Below are 21,673 nucleotides of genomic sequence, written 5' to 3'. Positions count from 1 at the left end.
TACATACACTCACATGTGTGCATGCACACTCAGACACAGACAGACACACACGCACACACTTTTATTTAGCTCATGAATCTGAAGTTCAAGATTTTGGATTGATCACAGAAATGTGATTGTTGTGGAGTGGTCTGGTCTGGAATTGGTTAATCTTAGCTCTTCCCAACCAACTATCTGCAGTCAGCAAGTAGTTTCGCAATGGCTAACTAATTTATAATGTCCTCAGGCAGGCCTTCTCTTCAGGTGGCCTGTATCCACTCAGGAGCTTTTCTGGAGCTTGTACACATGGCCGTAGGATTGCAAGAATAGCAATAGGGCAAGATCCACTTTACAAACACTTTCCAAGTCTGTTTCTAACATCTGTGCTACTATTCCCATGGACTGGAGGAAATCACAGGGCCAAGCCCAGAGGTAGTATGCACAAAGCACTGCCAAACAACTGGGACACAAGAAAGTATGAACAAGTTGAGGATATGACTACATCTATCCACGGTACTTGCCTATGTGGATTCTGAAATTATGGGACTTCTGACTACAAATTTCCTCCAAGCAAGGTGGGTATGGGTAACCAGTACTCATTTAAGCTACTCTGGGCCTGTGGCTCACTTCTGGCCTCAGAGAGTCCCCCTCAAAACAATTAACATTTAATCTTGACTCATATTGCTAGAAATAGAAGTTGTCATTATTATTTGCATTTGTAAATTTGTACAAACGCTGAAACATTTAATGTACAATAAGGTTTGAACTGAATGTAAAATACTTGACCTTTTTATTCAATATGTGCATACTAGTTTTGTTGATTATTTTAATAAAAGATCTAAGTAGACATTTCTCTAAAGAAAACATACAGATAGCCAAAAAAGCACATGAAAAGATGCTCAACATCATTATTTCTTAGAGACATGCAAATCAAAAACTACACTGAGGTATCACCTCACATGTGTCAGAATGGCCATTGTCAAAAAATCCACAAACAATAAATGCTGGAGAGTGTGTGGAGAAAAGCGAACCCTCCTACACTGTTGGTGGGAACGTAAATTAGTACAGCCATTATGGAGAAATGTACGGATTACCTAAAAAATAGAGAGGCCATATGACCTAGCAGTCCCACTCTTGGAAATGCATCTGGAGAAAACCAATATTTGAAAGGATACATGAACCCCAATGTTCATTGCAACACCATCAACAACAGCCAGGGCATGGAAGAAGCTGAAATGTTTGACGGAGGAATGAATAAAGATGTGGTACATAAACACAATAAAATATTATCAGCCATAAGAAGTAGCAGAATAGTGCCATCTGTAGAGACATGGATGAACCTAGAGAGTGCCAGCCAGTGTGAAGTAAGTCAGAAAGCCCTTTATAACTAAATATCGTATAATGTTGCTTATATGTGGAATCTAGAAAAACGGTATAGATGAACTTATTGGCAAAGTAGAGATAAGAGTCACAGATGCAGAAAACAAACTTATGGTTTGTTTATGGATACAATTATGGAAACATATGAAAACATTATGGAAATGAGAATCCACTTTGGAAACTGGGATAGAGATACATATACTGCTGTGTATAAAAACAGACAACCAATGAGAACCTACTGTTTAGTGACCTAAATGTGAAGTAAATCTATTAATAAGAAAGAGTGCATATATGTGTATCTATATTTGTATATATATTACATCACATATATTTACAAAGTAAATATTGTACAGCAGAAACTAACACAACAGCTATACTACGAAAAAACATTTTTTCAAATTTCAATTAAGTTTCATTTGGTGAGTTTAGAAATATCAGAATTACTGTCTCAGGTTTTCACTACATCTGTTGATCATTCACACTGAGGAAAAGAAAGAGAAATTGTGATGGGAAATAATAATAAAAGTAATAAACATTTCATCTTGATTCCTATATACCCCATATGCTACTGAGCCCTTAACAGGAATCGTCTTCCCTCGTCAGGATGACTAAATGAGGCATCAGCTTGCACAAAAGGCTGTTTTGTAATACAAATAAATATTTATTGAAACATATTATTTAACTGTATATTAAAATTTAACTAATAATAATACATATACTTAATTGTTCTCTCAAAGTTTCTGCTGTTCATATTATTAGTTCTAATTATGCTGTATTTAATTTTGCTATTCAATAATAAAATGTTTTTCTTAAAAAACTTTAGATAGGAATGATCAAATTTAACTTACAGACCATATATTATTCCCTAAATATAGATGTTGCATTCTACTTATTTTTAAAATAGGTACCTATTTTATAATGCTCTTCTTAAAATGCAACTTTAAGATTTTTTTAAAATATACCCACCCAGGAATTTTTCTTGCCTTTTCCCACAGAAGTAGGTGTTTCTCAATCCTAACTTAAAAGTCTTAGAGTTAAAATTACTTCTGTTGAAATAACTTATTTACAAAAATATCTGTACAAAATTAAAAGTCAGTTTTTCAGTTTCCTTATGGCCTGAAAAGAAAATAAGCCTAATGAGTAAGAATTAGAAAGAGACATTTCAGGATTCTTATAATGGCGTACAGCGTAGGGACCTGGCATTAGCTGCTTGGGCGCTTGATCTCAGGGCAGGGACCTCTTCTCTCTTTATCAGCTTTTGCATGGATTACCTCAGGCACTTTTTGCATTCAGTCTTTCTCTTTCCTTTCCCCTTGTGCTCTTAACAATTTGCTGTGGGTATTTTCAGCATGACATACAACTGCTGCTGATGATAATGAGAACGATTCACCCACTTTCTCCCTGACTTGTGCTGTGAATAACTGTCCAGAGTCAGGGTGTGCAATGAAAAACTTTCCTAGGAGACTGTACCTGGAAGAATGATGACACAGGAGAAAGCTGGGGAAGCTGGACATGGCCAAAATGTGATTAGCACAGTATGCGCCGCTCAGACCTAAGGGAAGAAAATGTGTCTTCACCCTCTGCTGCCTTGGACTAGGTGACTGCTGGGTATACCACACATGCCTCTCAAAAGCACACCTTCTTAATTGGTTATAGGTGACTGACTCAAATGAGCTGGGAGGTTAAATCAAACCTCCTTCAGACTCTGTGTTTTGTGTTGGAAACAGAATAGACTATAATCTTTAAATGGAATTTCTCGGGACCTCTGTGAATATCAAGATTCTCTTGAATTTGCTCTTGTCAAGCAAACTGGAAATTAATTAACTTAATTAGCAATAAGAATTGAAGGCAGTCCACATTTAAAGATTATTGGATGATTCTGTCTCGTGGTACGTATTAAATATTTACTGTGACCACAGCAACAAAGCACTGGTGGGAAGATTTCAAAGCAAACAGAAGACAAATTTCCTCTTTTCAAGGTCGATTTAGACAGTCTTCAAGGAGCAATTACAACAGAAGAAGTGGAAAACACAGATATGAGATCAAGAAACCAGGCAACTGCAAAAATAGTGAGATGAAAATGCAACAAAACATCACAACTTTGTGAGCTATACACTCATGTGTGTGTATGTGTATGTGTCTTTGAGTTAGATTACATTTAATGAAAAGGTTGCTTCTTAGTTCACTTTTGAAAGGTTTCTATTTATTAGAAAAGAGAACATAAAATTCATGAAGATAATAACTCTTCATGAAGCTCTTTAGTCATTAAATTGTGTCCGACTCTATGCAGCTCCATGGTGGAACTCTAGCCCACCAGGCTTCTCTGTCCATGGAATTTTCTAGGCAAGAATACTGGAGTGGGTTGTCATTTCCTTCTTCAAAATGACTCTAGAAAAAGTAATTTCTTTCACAAAGTTATTCTAACAAGTATTTAAAAACTTAACTCAAAACTTTCCCCTAGTGGTCTGCTTGCTCTTCCTCATCCTATCCATTCTCTTCAATAGCATCACTGATAACAACTTGTCTAAACCTTGAACCTTATGATTACATCTGATTCTCCTTCACCCTTATTCTATATCAGCCAGAGACCATGTTATCATTCTAGCCAGCTCTGTACCTTCAAAAGCCTCCGGCAACCACCCCCTCCTCTCCATTTCTATTGTTCTATTTTTCAGCCTCTACCTGTGTGACAGGAACAATTGAAATGGCCTTTCTGCATTTGATCCTTTGCTGTTGAAGCCATATTCTACTTTGCTAAGGCCATGATCTTTAAAAAAAATCTTAGTGAATTTCTACTCCTTATATAAAAATAAAGGTTTAGTCACAGTATATGTGGAATAATGGAAACAACGTTTATACTGGCTCCGAACTATGAGAATATCCTGAAAGAGAATTTTATACAATTTATTCAATATTAGAAAAACTACTTTGCCAAAGTCATGAAGTAAATAAGAGAAAAGCTGATATTTGTTTAGCTCTATCTGCCTGACTGCAAAGCGAGGCTCTGGCCTATCTTTCCTGCCTCACCACATCCCCACTCATCGCATTTCCTCCATTCCTAGCACATTGGAATCTTGCTCTCTCCAACCTACACTTCCTATTAATCTGTCTCATCCCTACCCATCTCTGAAAAGTGAAATCAAGTGGATCTTCATTTCCTCAGCCTCCCCAAAAACTCCTCACCCAAGAAAAAGTGTCTAATATGCATTTGCATTTCCATAACATTTCATATATCCCTAAATTGAGCAAGGTTTATATCATGTCATGGCTATTTGGTTATTTATTCATCTCATCCATTAGACTGCATGTACTTTGAGACCTGGACCCATAGAGCACTATTTTCTAATATCCTCGACACCTAACATAATTCATATTTCTTATTAGAACTTCAATGAATACATGCTGAATTAAAGTAATTTCAATTAATTATAGAGTTATCACATTAAAATTGCCTTATGTAAAAAGACTGAGGAAGGCATTTCCTGTGAATTGCATGAAGAAATTGTGTTTCTTTTCAAATTGTAGAGACCTCAATACTTAGCAAATACAGATCTAAATGTATTTATTATTATCTATGTACAGATACATAAATGTCTCTAATTTATGTAAGCATATGCATATTTTAAAATACATTTGAACATACATAATGTAGTTGTGCATATAATAAATATCTATTTTTATTCAGTCAATTATCAGAAAGACTATAGTTAACTTGAACAACTGCTTTCATTACATCCATTCCTTAACCTGGAATATAATTTTTAGAGCCAGTGCATAGATTTTAGCAATAATCCATTAAGTGATTCACTTTGTTAAGGGAAAAAAAATCCAAAGCTTGGGAACAAGTTTTTAAAGATCATGTCCATGATAAAGTTTGACTCTAAAAAATATAGTTTTTTTTTTGACCAATTTACTATTGATTAGGGACTAATTTACAAAATTATATATTAATTTATATATACCTGATAGGTAATAAATAATTTCCATTTATTAAAGATTCAAATAAATTTTATCCACCTGAAAGATCAATCCAAATCTTACAGTTTTGCTGTCCTTAATACATTGACCAGTTTTATATCCATCTGTGCAAATTTGTTCGAGCATTCTTTTTTCCCACAGATTTTACATAAGAGTCTCACCTATCCTCTTCTGAATTGTGGTATTTAGCTAATTAATGAGTGAAAAGCTGAGTAACATTATTAATCATCATGGAAATGCAAATCAAAACTACAATGAGTTATCACTTCACACCTGTTAGAGTAGCTAGTATCAGAAAGACAAGCAATATGTGTTGGTGAAGATGTGGATAAAAAAGAGTCTTTGGTGCACTGTTGGTGGGATTATAAATTGGTATAGCCACTATGGAAAACAGTATGGAGGGTCCTTAAAATAGAAGTACTATATGATCCAGCAATTTCAGTTCTGGGTATTTTTCCAAAGAAAACAAAGATACCAAATCAAAATGATACATGTGCTCTATATTCACTATACATCATTTAAAACAGTCAATACATGGAAGCAATCTAAGTCTCCACCAATAGATAAATGGACAAAGAAAATGCATTTTACACACACACACACACACACACACACACTTACATACATACATATATACAATGGAGTATTATTCAGCCAAAAAAACCAAAATCTTGCTATTAGTGACAAGGATGGTCTTTGAGGGCATTCCTTTAGTGAAATAAGTCAAAGAGAGAAAGACAAAAACTGGATGATCTCACTTATATGCGGAATCCTAAAAAAAAAAAAAAGGAATCTCATAAATACAGAGATCAGGTTGATGGTTGTTGCCAGTGGCAAGGGTTATGATATGGCTGAAATGCAAGAAGGGTGTCAAAAGGTACAAAAATTGAGTGTGGTAGGCAGAATAATGATCCCCTCAAACCATTCATACCCTGATCCCTATGATTCCTGAATGTTATCTTACATGGCAAAAGGAATTTTGCCAATGCTTTTAAGGTTACAGAATTTGCAGTGAAGAGATTATTGTGGATTATGCACATAGGCCCAAACATATAAGTACTTAAAAGCAGAGGGCTGTTCCTAGTGTGGTCAGAAAGAGAGATTTGACAGTAGAATACGGTAGAAAATAAAGTGACAAGAAGGACTCAGTGCCCTATTGCCGGTCCTCGGTGAAAAATTGAAGACTCACTCTTGATGCTAAGGGCCGTCCCCACCTCAGAGCCAACAACAACAACAAAAAACATAGTGACCTGTCTGTAGCCACAGAAACTGAATTCTGCCAATAACCCAAATGAGCAGGAGACAGACTCTCCTTTTGAGCCTTCAGAAATGAACGCAGCTGTGCTGGCTTCATGGTTTTGCCCAGTGAGACTCCTGCTGAAATTCTGTTCTACAGAACAGTGTAATAATTAACTTGCTTTGTTTTAAGCCACTAAATTCATGGTAATCTGTTAAAGCAGCAGGTGAAAACTAATACAGTGAGCTTTAAAATCTTTGTTGTTCATCTATATTTGTGCAAGTCAATTTTTTAACTTTTTTGAAAATTATACTTTGATAATTATGATGTCTCCTTGAGTGTCTATGCCCACTTTGGAAATGACTTAAGTGAGTCTCTGAATTACAGATTGAGAAATACTACTTGTCTCCTCTATCTGTTTTAGAAATGAATGATCTTCTCCAAGAAGATCCTTCTGTTTAAGGCAAACATCCTCTGATTTGAAGGTCTTCCAAAGGTGACTTATTCCTGAAAATTGGCTGGTATAGAATATCCCTTAGAACCTATAAAATATCTCTTGGTTGAGCATCACAATTTTATATGTTCGGAGAAAAAGAAAATCCCTGTTAGAGCCTTTTTAGTCTGAGAAGGCAATATATCTATTAAATTAAAACAAATTCTAAGCTGAGTGAAATTTAAGAAATAGCCTAAAATCCATTTAGAAAATAAATTGAAGAAAGCCATTTCTGAAACAGAAGAATGGTGAAAACTTTGGGAGATGCTAGAAGTATTGATAAAATTCTAAAAGGCAGTGTGAATGATTTTATCTGACTTCCTCCTCCACTCTATGGGGAAGCACTTTACTGTCTTATGTAAGGAACAGGATACAAGTTATGGAGGTTAAGAATTCTTTGTGTCTTATTTTAATTGGCTGAGAAAAGAGTTAAGAATTATCAGCTAATGTTTATAAACAGTTGTTCACTTATAAAAGGTATATAATTTTAACCAGCCTTTGATCTTTAAGATGGAAAAATACCCTTAGAATATTTGGATAATTCATCAAAAGTAGACAGCTATTTACATTCCACTGTTCACTCTCCTTAGAATATATGAACTAAATCTTTAACAGGAAATTCATTTCACATTAAGAATTGTCTTGAACCAAATTATAAATGCTTACTCTTATTTTTTTGTTTTTTTGTATCTCCTTGGGGAAAACGCCTTTTATCCAAAATGCCATTTTCCAAAAATGTCTTTTATTAAGTGTTTCCATCTTCCTATGGACAGACAGAATGTAAACACACACACACACACACACATTTATATTAATCTACAACTTCCTATATGGGCTTCCCCAGTAGCTCAGCAGTAAAGAATCTGCCTGCAAGGCAGTGGCCATGGGAGACACAGGTTGGATCCCTGGCTAGGGAAGGTACCCTAGAGAAAGGCATTGCAAACCACTCCAGTATTCTTACCTGGAGAATCCCATGAACAGAGGAGCCTGGTGGGCTATAGTTCATCAGATCACAAAGAGATGGACACAACTAAGTGATGGGGCATGCACACCCACCTTTCCAGGAGGCACTAGTGGTAAAGAATCTGCCCACCAATGGAGTCAATGGAAGAGACACAGTTTCGATCCCTTGGTCAGGATGAAGGATTTTCTTCTTGGAGAAGAAAATGGCAACTTGCTGCAGCATTGTTGCCTGGAAATTTCCAAGGACAGAGGAGCTGGTGGGCTATAGTCCATGGGTTTGCAAAGAGTCAGACATGACTATATACCGAACACAGCACACTGCCTTGTGCTATTTAAAAAAAAAACGCAATCTACATTAATAAAGAACATAGAGGTTGCTTATACATTTGAACAATTACACAAGATGCTTCTCAGTGAAGAAATGTATAAATGCACGGTTATGTAAAGGTATTCTACTTTACCTTTTGTTAAGTCATAGTTTGGAAAGAAATGAAATTTATGAATTGTTTGGGCAGTACTTTGTATGTTGCATAGGAAATTCTTTTAATCTAAGCCATTTGGAAAAATGAATTCACCATTCATTGAAAAAAGGAAATAGAAGGGGAACATTATTTTATTTTTAACTAACACAACAAGAACTTTTTTTTTAATAAAGAGATCTCCACCTCAAGTTTTGTACTTTAAAAATAATGTACCATGATTTATTCTAGTGAGTTTAAAATTAAAGTGTAAGTTACTGTTCTTGAGTAAATAGTGACAATGAAGCAGATTTTATTTCCATTTTCCATCACTCAGACTATACTCACATGGAATGCTGATCTTTGCATTCATTTTTCCAAGGTAAAACTTAATCATATCTAAAGGGAAAATTTATATATTTCAATTTTATGAGATTTATACATTTCAAACAATTGAAGTTTTCCTTTAGACAATACTTTAACTAAAAAAAAAAAATCAAAACTTTAGCTTTGAGTTGATGGTATGTTTCTTTAAAATACTGTCTTGTCTGTGGTTTGGTTTCATATCTACAACTCAGAAGTAATAAAGTTTCTTAGCGTAGACCATGGGGGAAAGCCCGTATTGAATCTGATTGTAAGTTTAGACAATTATAGCCTCTCTTCCACATATTCCTGCCAATCTATTATCCATAACATAGAAAAATCTCTCTTTTCCACTGCCTCTGAGTACATTAATGATTTAGAGCATTAATGAGAGATATAAAGATGAAACGAGCTGGAGAAAGGACAAAATAGAGAGAGAAAATGAGTGTATGCATGAGAGAGCAAGAGAAGCTTTGACCTTCAGAATTTCCTTCTTGGGTTCAAAGACAGCAGAAGTAACTTTTACTGATTAGCTCTAATATGACAATTTAGAATGTAGCATTCACATAAATGTGACTGAAAAATTAGCACTAGAAGAAAATGTGTCTACTCTGTAGGACATATGACAAAAGAACAAAATTATTTTTAAATTAATAGAGAAAATTAAAGAATAAAACACTTCTGGGAAGCACTCTTTATGTACAGAAAAGCCTTTAAATTGTATACAGTAGGCAGACAAACATTATATGAAATTCAACTGGTGCTAGCAAATTAGATATCATTTAATTTTTTTATATAATAATCCTAAAAATGGACAAATTCATTCTTTCTTCTGTAAATAGTTGCTTTGGTCTGAGTTCATATATAATATCATTTACCAAACACACACATAAAAATAATTATTAGTTATCAAGAAAATTATTCAGTAGATTATATAGTGTGCCATTAATTGAAGGTATATTTCTCAAGATACACAAAGATACCTCCATGTGATTCAGTCAAACACAAATCTATCTAATGATATGTATGAGGTAAGAGAATTGGTGTGTCAGCATTTTCAATTTAATTGAAAAGCTTCAGATTGCTATTACCTCTATGCCAAATAACATACATTATTCCTCAGATGATAGACAAACATAAGTCTAGTCATTTTATTTTTGGGCCTGCACTGTAGAAGAACTCATAAGAGAAATTGTTGCTCTGTGTTTCATCATCCTTTCCTGACCCATTTGAAAACCATTAACTTCCTAGAAATTGAAACAAAGGATCAGTGGATGTGGGCACAAAATATATCTGAAGCACTGTTACTGAGGTCTTCCACTTTGCTTCCTAAAAGGAAACTCTGATTTAATAAAGTTTCCATAGAAGAAAATGTTGCAAGTTTAAAATATACTTAATCTGCCTGAAACATGACTGGGCTAAGAGTTCCGGTAATAAAAAAATTAAAAAGTCTGAATTTGGTTCTGCCAGTGCTTGTCTACAGCTGGCAAGGCCTAAGAGCCAAGAGTGAGTAATATAAGTAGGTCACATATATAAAACACTTACATAAGCTTTGCATCCCCATAAAAAGCCTATTGGGTAGGATCCCTCCCCACATTTCATTGATGAGCAAACTGAAGCTGGGGTTTCCCTGGTGGCTCAGTGATAAAGAATCCACCTGCCAGTGCAGGAGACATGAGTTCGATCCCTGGGTTGGGAAAATTCCCTGGAGAAGGCAATGATAACCCACTCCAGCATTCTTGCCTGAGAAATCCCATGGGCAGAGGAGCCTGACAGGCTACAGTTCATGTGGTTGCAACAGTTACACAAGGCTTAGCTTGTCTGAAACAGCAAGAGTAAACTGAAGATGAGCCAGGATTATAGAATGAATAGATGGAAGGGACAGGGCCAGACCTGACCTGCTCCATCTTTTATACTGAACTACCACACTAAAGAGCTATCACCAAGTTCAAATTTATTGGCTCTGCAACTGATACTCTCATGGAAATGACTGTTTTTATATGATTTTTTAAATTAGGTATGACTGGGAAAGATGTGTGGAAGAAATACAAATTCAAGGAAATGCTAAAAGATGAAATTCAAATAAGATTTGGGGATAAGTTTTGGATTTTATTTACTTGTGCTATTACTGGCCTCCCCGGAGGCTCAGCAGTAAAGACTCTGCCTTTGATGCAGGAGTCTCAGGAGACTTGGTTTGATCCCTAGCGTCAGTAAGATCCCCTGGAGAAAGGCATGGCAACCCATTCCAGTATTCCTGCTTGAAGAATCCCATGGACAGAGAAGCTTGGCGGGCTATAGTCCATGGAGTCGTAAAGAATTGGACATGACTGAAGCGACTTAGCACATGAGCACATCCACAGGAGAACAGTGCCATTATTTTGTAGAATGGTAAGAGTTATTTTTAAGGTTCCATTTCTCTTAAATAAAATCCCTGCCAAAATAATGGTAAAGTCAGTCCCATGGTTTTAATATAATCACTCAATGTTTCAGTTATATTTCACTTAAACTGCATATCCATAGAAATCATGCACATTTTTCTGCCACCTAATGATTAGGCATATTCAAGTGAACTGACAAAGAGCAGCATTACATGTAGGTGAGAAAGCTGAGATACTTGAGACACATGCCATTAAAACACTCATAATCAAGTACAGGAAATAAAATATGTCCTAATATCTATTGTAGAAGATAGACTACGGGGAATTCAGTGCCAGGCAGATGAAGTCCACTGAGATGGTGATTGCAACCATGAAATTAAAAGACACTTACTCCTTGGAAGGAAAGTTATGACCAACCTAGACAGCATATTAAAAAGCAGAGACATTACTTTGTCAACAAAGGTCCGTCTGGTCAAGGCTATGGTTTTTCCAGTGATCATGTATGGATGTGAGAGTTGGACTATAAAGAAAGCTGAGCGCTGAAAAATTGGTGCTTTTGAACTGTGGTGTTGGAGAAGACTCTTGAGAGTCCCTTGGACTGCAAGGAGATCCAACCAGTCCATCCTAAAGCAAATCAGTCCTGGGTGTTCATTGGAAGGACTGATGCTGAAGCTGAAACTCCAATACTTTGGCCACCTCATGCAAAGAGTTGACTCGTTGACGCTGAGAGGGATTGGGGGCAGGAGGAGAAGGGGACGATAGAGGATGAGATGGTTAGATGGCATCACCAACTCGATGGACATGAGTTTGCATAAACTCTGGGAATTGGTAATAGGAAGGCCTGGCATGCTGAGGTTCATGGGGTCACAAAAATTCAGACACGACTGAGCGACTGAACTGAACTGAACTGATGGCTCTGAAGGAGTCAATGGGAGCTACAGAAAAGAGTCAACTTATGCATTGAGCCTAGGAGGCAGGCAGACAATATTTGGACAGAGTAGGCAGGAAAGAAAAACAGTGCTAAGAAAGAATTCCTTGAAAAAAAGCACAGCAGTAATGAAAAATATAGCCTATTCTATATAATTTCATGTAATTCTTTGGAAGAATATGAATGGCAGTAATAGCGGAGCCATAATTTGGGGGTGTCTGACTACAAAATAAAGGAATTTGGACTTAACCACTGCTTTTTAAAGAGATTCAGCAAACAGCTCATGAATTCTGTCAAGTCCCCAGCTAGAATGAGAGTGTCATGTATCCTGAAATGATGGGTAGATTTCTTCAGTTTCATATTAGAGTGGTGTTAATCACAAGAGAGCTGTAACATTAGGGGAGACTATCCATTTCCTTGTCAGAGATTCATAGATGGCTAGACTCCCATTATGCAGTAGTCTTCAGTCTCAGGGAACAAACCATAGCCATCAAAAAGTAGTACCTCCCTTTGCTGGAAAGCCAAATTAATCTAATGTACAGGGAAATCCAATCACACAGATAGTTGAAGGCTTCTCTCAAACCAACTATCCCCCATACATATGGTTCATTTAAATAAATCATATCAGTAATAAGAGACACATGCATTTTTTTTTTGCCAATACTTTTGTAGCTTAAGACATCAATAAATATTAGTGACTTTTCCAGGCTGTACTAAAAATATGGGAAATAAAGTGTGCTAAGTATTCTTTATGTGATGAAACATGTATACTTTATGATGATATTAGAAAAAGGATGAACACGTTTATAATATATTTACTGAAAAAGAGTTGTGTTGATGGCATGGTCTACTAAGATATATACAAATGTAACAAAAACCTTGAAGGGCTTCTGTTAGCATTAACATTCTGTCTTGAATTGCTGGAGTTTAATATTGTTTACATTTTCAAAACTACTTTTGTAACCCAATCACATGGATCCAGTTGATTCCAAAAGAGCTCTCAGTATATTCTAAATAAAATGGTATTGTGGCATTTTGAAGAAAATCACAAAGATGTCGTTATCCTACTTTCTCTTCCTATTCCAAGCACATAGGAAAACAGACTCATGCAAGTATTATATATTTAAGACTTTGTCCTTGTTGCCTTTACCATTAAGTGATGAGATCTGTTCTCTCATGCTAATATTAAAGTAATAGGTCTCAACATCCTTTTTCATACAAACAACACACAGATACACAAATCACTATCTATTAACCCTGATGTATAACTGCATCAATGCACGGGGTTTATTGAGGTTAAACATATGGGCAGAGAAGTATCAGAGCACATGAAATCCATGAGCTCTCAGGCCAGAGAACACAGACCAGCTATGGCTGGACTGGATGACACACCATGGAACGAGCTCCTGGTGAAGCTGCTTTCTACTAAGGGAAATAGCAGGCAATGGCTATCAAGACAAAAGCAAAACAAGAACTATCTGTTCAAGGAAAATGTCCTGACAAAAAGGCTGTGTCCACATAACTCAGAATCTGTTATGAGCCAGTTCTTCCATGAGCTTCCCTAGGCTAATGAAGGGCTTCCTGCCTTCTTGCTCATCATCAAAAGTGGAGGAATGGAGCCTCCAAGGTTATTGAGTTTGTCTCTTGTTATCTGTATAATGTAGTTTGGTCAAATCCCATGCTAGTTGAACAATTAAGTAATTAGTACAGTTAATAGATGCAATATTTTAAAATATTTTTCTTATACAGAAAAGACAGAGACAAAAATTTAGTAGTGAGCCAAAACTGGGACATGGTTGAGAGTAGGTGGTATATAAAGAGTGCTATCTATTGTTTCTGGTTTGAACTTATAGTTTCACTATAGTTGGAGAGATGAAATAGATATATGTGAAAACTTTTCAATAATTATGATGCTCCAAAAAATCTAAAATGAGTTGTACAATAATCATAAGCTCAGCTGGTAAAGAATCCGCCTGCAATGCAGGAGACCCTGGTATGATTCCTGGATCAGGAAGTTCACCTGGAGATGGGATCAGCTACCCACACTAGTATTCTTAGGCTTCCCTGGAGGTTCAGACGGTAAAGAATCTGCCTGCAATGCGAGAGACACTGGTTTGATCCCTGGGTCTGGACGATCCCCTGGAGGAGGGCATGGCAACCCTCTCCAATATTCTTGCCTGGAGAATCCCCATGGATAGAGAAATATGGCGGGCTACATCCATGGGGTAGCAAATGGGACATGACTGAGTGACTAACCACAGGTGCTTGTTACTTTAGCAGTTTTATGGTGCGCTTGTATAACAAAATAAACATTCTCTAGTTGAATAAAATTATAAAAAGTAACTTTTCATGATTTTAGAAAGATTAATGTGAAGTATTTTAAAAATCACTTGAAATCTGCTTTTTTAACATTTACCCTTTGCTGTGTTCAAGTTGAATTTATAACAAAGAAAAAAATTAACATCTGTGAGTACAAGACATAATTTTTTTCTCTTCCAACACATAATCAAAATTTTAACCATTTTACCTGTAACTAGCTTTCCAATGACTATTTCTATTTTTTGAAATGCAACACATTTCCCCCCTTACAAGAAACTGCTATTTAAATTTTAAAACTGTGGCACGTTATTAATAATTAGTCACTCTTGTAACTATTGCTCTTCCACTTGTAGGTTCCAATCACTGACATGTCATTATAAACGTAGAATACAAGAGGCTATATTAACTAATTCCAAAATGAACCATAATAATTCAGCAAGTTAAATTTTTGTGCACTTTAGAATTTTATGTAATTCTGAGATCTATATAATGATTAATATCACAAACCTATGTTTATGCTCAGAGTAGGTTGTATCCAGGGTAGAACAAGGGTAGGACATTTTTCTTGAGATCTAACATATACACTTTTGTCAGTGTCCATGAGAAATAAAACAGTATTACATATACCTTAATGCAACCTATATTCAATCACTATTGCATCTTACCATTTCTGGCTATTCATTTAATATAGCAACAAGTGGACAAAAATTTTAGCAGGACATTTCCTAAAGTATTTTTTAGTCAGAATAATAATATATCTATATTATTTTCTTTAATTTCATGATACCAGATTATCTTCATGTTATTTTAAAAATTGTTTTCCCTTTTCTAACATTTAACATTTATTGCATACTGATACTTCTAAGCACTTGAACACTATTTATCTAGCAATCATAAAATCAAGCATTAGACACTGTTCTTACCCCAAACTGCAGAACTGGTAACAGACGACAAGGTGTTTCAGTAAATTATCCAGTCATACTCTTAATAATTATGACCCCATACTTATGCCCCTATTCCATTTATGTTAGGAGAAAATATGAGGTTGAGAGAGGGTTGAAATTATATTATTTTTTTCCTTTTAATTTATTGATATGGCCTTATTCAGATCTTGACTTTTGTTCAAGGAAAGGATATATAGTCCCAGTTTCTGAAATATAGGTTGTCCTTATAGTTGCATAATAACTTAATAAAGGTTAAAAAAATAAACATTAAACATAACAAAGGTTTAATAAAGTTTAACTTCCCTTACAGGCACCTTTAACATAATCTAGAAAAAGAATACAAAACTTTATCTATTAAAAGCTCAATGTGTTATTTTCCACATGTGCTAGGGACTTTCAAGTCACAGAGAGAAGCATTTGAAGTTGTTTATATTTAACAAAGTCTGTCTGGTTGTTTGCAGTTAGTCGCAGGACACCAAGTTAAGCAAGACACCAAGAAAAACTAATCAACCAACCAACCCACCCACCAACCAACCAACCAACCAAAGAAACCCAAAATATTGAATTAAATATATCAGAATAGCTTTGAATTATATCACTTGACAAACATTGATATTTAAGACAAGATTTCTTTATTAAGTATGTCTATATATGAATCGGAATCCTCACTCACTAGTAATTAGGAAAATGTATCTGCAGGAGAGCAAACGAACCTAAACTTAGAAACCTCTGCACATCATAACGTTGCACGTAGAGGTGTGCCTCTCAGGGAGCGGTGCTGAGGGTTCCCGTGAAGAACATGGGGCTTCCCTGACAGCTCAGCTGGTAAAAAACCCACCTGCAATGCAGGAGACCCCGGTTTGATTCCTGGGTTTGGAAGATTCCCTGGAGAAGGGAGAAATAAAAGATGAAGAATAGGAGAATTAGAAGATGTTGACTATCATTTATTAAAGCAAACAATATGTTTGCTACCTCACATATCTTATTTAGTCTTTCAACAACTCTATCATATAATACACGTAAATGAACAATTTGTAGCTAATAGAAGTTACATAAATAATTCAAGGTCATACCTGAATATGAGCAGTGAAATCTAAACTGATAGGAAGTGTAAAAGAGCAATAATAATGAGGTGAAAGAGAGCTAGATTACTGAGTAGATGATAGCTTTTACTTTAATTTTCTCTATTTTCACTGATACTTTCAAGCTTAGTGATTCTTTACTAGATTTCTTGATGGCCAAGTGAAATGAGTAAATATCTCTTGTAAGTGTTTCAGAAGTCAACTAGTTTATTTCCATTACAACCACCTTGATTTCAGACTTTGCAAATTAAAACAGAAATTCTAATGTGAGAATTTACAAATATGTTGATAGCAGAGATTTAACTGTCACAAAGGTAAATTCATAAAGTGAAACCCATTACATTTATACAATTTGCAAATTTAGCAAAACGTGAAATATGAGTTTTGAAAGCTAGAGTAGGTGGTGATAGGAAAACATTCATAATACTATCCAACTTTTGGAAACTTTCATGAAGAAGGTAGTAGTTCATGAATTATTTATTCATTAAAAGCAGCACTTAATTCAAAGGAGAGTCTTCTAGATTTCTGTATTTGTGTAAAAGAAGGTTTATGTTTGGATTAATAGGTGGGGAGTAGACAATTAAATATTAGACACTAATCATTAAAAGACAGGGTAGGTATGTTTCTGATCTGCTTTTTAATAAGCAAGTGAATAACAAGCTGATATTTTGCCCACTTAACTATCTGGAAATTATATTTTTGGAACATATTTTCAGTATACAATTTCTGGGAATAATTCCCAGAAAGATATATGATCAGACCAGTCTCTTTATCTTTATTTTTCCTTGGGATAAATATAAACTTATTTTGAAATACAAGGTATATAAACAAAAACAAAGTCATGATCTGAAATGTGTGGTTAGATCTGAGAAGGGCTCTGCTTCTACTTGGGTGTTACACAGAGTCTGTTGGCAGCGTGGACTAAAAACACGTACATGATCCCAGAGCCCCTGTGGGATAAACTGGCATGTAGCATAGCTTGTTGGTAATCATGGCTGACATGTGCTTTCAGGTATTTGGCAGCTGAATGTACTGTGTGTATTTGTCAGCTGTCCAGCCACACTCAGGGTTAGGGGTGGAGGAGAGGGGAAGAAATTAAGGGTAGGAAAAGCCATAAACTTTAAGAATTTACCTGATACATGGATCTTGAGTAGAATCAAATTTTCCTTTAAATTAATCAGTAGACATTAGCTTTTCGGTATCATAACTCCTCTTTCTCCCTTTAATTGGCTTTATTCTATTTCATTTCTAAGGAAACTAAAGCATAGGTGTACTCTATCTCCTGCCAAGATCCATACTCTGAAAATTTACTGGTAGCTTCTGGTGACATGCAAGTTTTTTTATTCTAGCCTTAACTGAGCTGTTTTTCTTTTTATTTTTCCTTCATCTGGCAATGGTCTACTACAACTAATTAATGAATGAATTAATTAAATAATAGATTAAACTGGGATTATAATACTTGCTTAAATAAGGGCTACTCATGTCAACTAGTGATCTTTTCAAGGTGGCATGCTGGGAAATTATATTAGATTTCTCATAGATTTCTTCTGTGCTTTAAGGTGAAATCATCTCATTAATAACATTTCTTGTCTAACTTTTAGGCATGTTACAGGTTTTCTTCTCTATGAACAGTGAACACCAAGTGCATTTTTGACATCTTGAAGTATTCATTTCTTTTTCAATATAGTCTTGTAATGTTATGTAAGTATGTTTAAGTTTTTACTAGTAGAGACATCACATTTTTTCATGGGCGACAAAGCTGTTTCTGGCAAAACAATATTTTCTTACAGTATTGAGGAGTACATGAAAAACTCAGAAGTTAATCATCAAAGATGTATGTCTGTAAATTACAAAAAAAAAAGTAGTTTCAGTAATCTTGAAGATCATGGCTCATTCTCTCAAAAGAAGGTGATCTTTTCAGGCACTGTAGGCTAAATAATGGGGCACTGCTTTTATTAATCTCAGCTAAAGGTCTTATCAAGTTTCTATTTTTCTAGATTGCTGACTATAAGGTGAGATGGGTATTTTTATTCCTTCAGGACATGTGTAGCCAATGAATGATTTCTCGTTATTACCTTAGGTCAATAATGAGAAAATATCTCCTATGGAGGTTTACATCTGTTACCTTTAAAAACAGAAGACTTTCTGTATAAGGCACTTATATAGAAATAGCCCAAATTTGCTGGGTTTACATCATTTATATAAAAAGGGCCCTATTTAGAGGTATATCTCTACAAGATCACTTAGCAGATTAGAAACTATGTTTAGTACAATTTGCAAGAACTTTTAAGCCTTTAAATTAATTTACTTCTTAAAACTTTTATTTAAAAAATTCCAGTGTAATAAAATAAAATTTAATCAGATAAAATTACCCATACATCTACATTTTAAAATAGTCAATCTTAACACTGTGTTTCCACTGGTAAAATTACTTAGCATATCTGAATGCATTTATTTAATTTTAATAAAATTAAAATCATGCTTCATATACTGTTTTTAACTTAATCTTAGTGATATAACATTAGTATATTTTATACCACAAATGCATCACCAACTCAATGGACATGAGTTGGAGCAAACTCCAGGAGATGGTAAAGGATGGGGAAGCCTGGCATGCTTCAGTCCATGGGGTCTCAAAGAGTGGGACACAACTTAGCAAATGAACAACAACTTGACCAAGTTTACAAGTGGCCCCAGTGTGTGCTTTTCAGCATACCGATGACTATATATATCCTTTATTCAATTGGTTACTATTACTAAAGTGTTTCCAAATTGCAATAAGATAATTCATTTTAATCAGGAATGGATGAATATTTCCTTTCTATGAAGTTTACATTGATCCTTTGAGAATTCACAAAACACTATATGCTACTATATTTACATTCTACTGACTGACAAGGAATGAATTAGGCTAGTTGATCCTACCACACTGAAGTTTGTTAGACTTAGTCCATCAGCATACCTTATCATTTCTGTTTCAGCTAGGAAATGAGGTCAAAGCTTGAATTAACATTTTCTTGGTGTCACTGAAAATTCATGAAATGTTTTAAAGACTATAGTGTAGTGTGAACTCATATGAACTTGCCACAACTCTTCTTCCTAACCTGTTCCTTTAATTTCACATCAATTCAGCCTGAGGATGTGTATGCTTATATCACACTGCATAGCTCCACCTGTCTAATTCCCTCAATTATTTAACCAAAGTGAAAGAATGCCCAGCAGAGATGTATTATAATGAGATTGCTCCATTAATTTTGAATTTCTGGCATAATTTATTTTTGGAAAGAAAATGGAAGAAAGCATATCAGTCTAACTTCATATGACTTGTAATCAATATTAAAGGTTCCTGTGCAGAATAAATACCAAGGTGCCAAGGCAAAACTAGATGGATATTAGTTTATATACTTTGAGTTGTCTGCTTGGAGAATTATCTAAAAGTACAAGCTCATTCACTATCCTGTTGTGAGTTGAAATCACTCCAGAATCTATCGTTCACAGCAGCCAATAATTTCATATTTTAGAATCAGTAAGTCAGAATATTTGACATCAATAAAAAATTTACATGCCATACATACAAACCTTACTCTAGTGATTTGTGAATATGAGCAAAGAAAACACTGAATATTTTTATAGGTGAAAAGAAAACTAAGAACCCAAGGTATTGGAAAATGATATTGGGTTAAATCTTCAATAAAAACAACCCTTTGGGAAGCAAAACAGTATTTCTAAATAAATTTATATGCATAGTTGGACTGCTTTACAAGTTCTCTACCTTTTCTTTGAATATAATTCAGTTTTATTCTGAGGATGATTCCACGTGTGGGAAGCCCAGATAAATGTACCATCTAAGGGTTGTGGTATGACAGAATGATAGTTCCAACTTTCAGAAGCTATGAAGTTCGTTGTTCTATGAAGAATTTGGTAGACTTTTTAAAAGTGTAACTAAATTTCTGTTGCTGTCATAATTATTACTCTTTTTGAATCATTAAACTATTTGTTTACCTTTTTCATCTCCTAAATGATTGATAAACATAGAAGTGGATCATTTTGTATCCTCTTTTTTTTGCACAACACTGAAATGGCACACATTGCCTTTTATGGGAATTCTTTGAAAGAATAAAAATTAATAACAGGAACATAGCAATCAAATCATTTTATTTATAGTTTACTGAATACTAAAATTATAAAAATATTTTAAACAGGTATAAAAATGTGGATTCAACTAATGTAGAATATCTTGTGATTTTCATTCATAAATTGCAAAGCAAATGTTTTGCTGGTCAATTTATATGATCAACTATAATTTCATATCACCTGTGAATCCTTTTAACAGATCCCCATTTTAAAGGCAATGGGTACAATATGCAACCTTTGCATCTCTATGTGGGAGCAAGTCAGACCAGAAACTGTGAATCTGAACTTGACCTATCCAGCAGGCATTGCTGCTGCCCTGCTCAGGTCCACTCTGAGGGCTGCTGTGAGTGCTGACTGCTAGCAGCTCATGGCTGCCTCTTCCCTTGAATATTGTTCTCTTCTGATGGGACCTGCTGGGCAAGAAGATAATCTAGGAAATTATGTTCCTCTTCCACTTCTTAGGCAGCCTGTGATCAATGACTCACTGACAAGGGTGAAAAAGAGGTAGGCCCTTGCTTCATGGTGGGTACCAACAGAGTGGTAACATTCCCTATGAAATGAGACCGGAGACAGATTTCACCTGCACTCACATCTGTGCCTAGCTTTTTCCAGACTTACTCTGCTTCCCTCACTTGCTACAGGTGTCACCCAGACCATTGCTTCAAGGTTCTATTTCTCTGACTCTGCTTGTAGTGAACATAGATCAACAATGTGTTATCTTACTGAAAAAAAAGAAAAAAAAATCAGAGTCCGTTGACATTGAAATGATTTTTTTTTTTAATATAAATTGTAGTAAGTTCCAGGCTTCCCAGATGACGCTGATGGTAAAAAGCCTGCCTGCCAGTGCTGGAGACTAAGAGATATGGGTTCCATGACTGCGTCAAGAAGATCCCCTGAACAGGGTGAGGCGACCCACTCCAGTATTCTTGCCTGGAGAATCCCATGGACAGAGGAGCCTGGCGGGCCACGGTCCACAGCGTCACAAATAGCTGGACACGACTAAAGCGGCTGAGCATGCATGCACACATGTAGGAAGT

Source organism: Dama dama, chromosome 17 (assembly GCF_033118175.1).
Source record: "Dama dama isolate Ldn47 chromosome 17, ASM3311817v1, whole genome shotgun sequence".
Lineage (NCBI taxonomy): Eukaryota > Metazoa > Chordata > Mammalia > Artiodactyla > Cervidae > Dama > Dama dama.
The sequence above is the reverse complement of the archived record's forward strand: the minus strand, read 5'-3'. Positions refer to the sequence as shown.